This window comes from Nomascus leucogenys, chromosome 4 (assembly GCF_006542625.1).
Source record: "Nomascus leucogenys isolate Asia chromosome 4, Asia_NLE_v1, whole genome shotgun sequence".
NCBI classification, from domain to species: Eukaryota; Metazoa; Chordata; class Mammalia; order Primates; family Hylobatidae; genus Nomascus; species Nomascus leucogenys.
In genome coordinates, this window is record NC_044384.1 from 32,861,399 (window position 1) to 32,863,510 (window position 2,112).

The following is a 2,112-nucleotide window of genomic DNA, read 5'->3' on the forward strand; positions in this document are numbered from 1 at the left end:
GACCTTGTGATCTGCCCACCTCGGCCTCCCAAAGTGCCAGGATTACAGGTGTGAACCACCATGCCTAGCCTCATTTCTTCATTTATTCTGAAAATACTTATTTCATACTTGACGTGAGTCAAACAATGGGGATAGAATAGAGAATAAAGTCCCTGCCTTCATTGAACTCATATGCTAGTAAAGGACTGGGGGTTCAGGAATTGATCATACCCATAATACATGAATATAATTTGAGGTAGTGACATATTCCATAAAGAAAATCAAGCAGTTTGAGAGGACAGATAATGATACTGGAGGAAATATAAGTGAACCAGGGATAAAGGGAGTTGAAACAAGGGACTGCGGAATGTGGTAAGGCACTTGATTCTTAGAGTAATGTAAACCCATTGAAAGGTTTTGAATAGGAGGGTAGTGAGATCTAATTTATATTTATAAAATATTATCATGGATGTTATATGGAATGAGAGAGAAAGCAAGGAGATAAGAGAGATGGCTACTGCAAGTTATCCAGGTCAAATGGTGGCAGTAGCAGTGGAAGTATTGAAGAACGATCAGAGTTAGGATATATTTTGTGTTTATTTTGTTATAAAATATCTTAAGCATACAAATGTAGAGAATAATACACTGATATATTCACCTTCCAGATTTATCAAATCCTAACATTTTGCCTTATTTGCTTCAGATCCTTTCTTTTTTAAAGAAGGAAAACTGTGTAAGTATAGTGGAATCCCCCAAATAGCCTTTACGGATCCTATTCCCATCCCCCAGAGGTACCAGCCGTCCTGATTTTGATAGTCACCATTCACATGTAAGGTTTTGAATTTTTTATCACATATGTATATATCCATGAATATATAGCATTTATGTTTTTTGAAAAATGTATATAAAGAGTAGACAACTTTTTCCAACTTGACCTTTTCATTTAACATTGTTTTTGAGATTTGCCCATGTTTTTATATGTAGCTCTAGTTTATTCATTTTTTTCTTATTCTACACAAAGCATTTTTTTTTAAAGTTTTTTGAGACAGAGTCTTGCTTTGTCACCCAGGAGTGCAGTGGCACAAACATGGCTCACTGCAGCCTCAACTTTCCAGGCTCAAGTGATCCTCCCACCTCAGCCTCCCAATTAGCTGGGACTACAGGTGTGCACCACCATGCACAGCTAATTTTTGTATGAAGGGAGGTCTCCCTGTGTTGCCCCAGCTGGTTTCTAACTCCTGGGCTCAAGTGATCCTCCTGCCTCGGCTTCCCAGAGTGCTAGGATTACAGGTGCAAGTCACCAAGCCTGGCCTACATAGTATTCTTTTGCAGGAATATATCACAGTATCTACTATCATGTTGATGGACAGGTTCAGTTTTCATTTTTTCACGATTACAAACAGTGATGCAATAAATATCCTTGTACGTGTTTCCTAGTGCACATGTACATGTATGAGAGTTTCTCTAGGTCAGTGCTTCCTACACTTTTTCAGGTCATAGAACTCAGAAATGATAAAACTTGTGTGTTACACTGGTAAGCTGGAGGGAATTTAGAAGCATCTATATATGCGGCTTGGTGAAAAAGATCACACAAACATTGATACATTATTATTAACTAAAGCCCATACTTTATTCAGATTTCTTTAGTTTGTACCTAGTGTTCTTTTCTGTTTCAGGATCCCAGCCAGGATACCATATAATATTTAGCTATTAAAAAAAATTTTTTAAAAACAAAAATCATTTAGCTATTACGTCTCCTTAGTCTCCTCTAGGCTGTGACAGTTTCTCTGACTTTGTTTTTGATGACCTTTATATTTTTAGGAATACTGGACAGGTAATTTGTAGAATGCCTCTCAATTGAAATTTGTCTATGTTTTTCTCATGAAAAACTGGGGTTATGCGATTTAGGAAGATCACAGAGGTAAAGTACCATTCTCATCAGACCATATCAAGAGTCATACTCTTATAGTGGTTTCTCACACCTCATCAGAACCTGGAAAGTGATGAAAAACTGCCTCATGACAGACTTCCTGATAGAGAGGTGAGTGAAAAACAGATTTTTAGCAGTTCCTCACAAACCTCCCACATTGGTTTATAGTCACTTAATCTTGTTTTCTGGCATACCTAGTCATT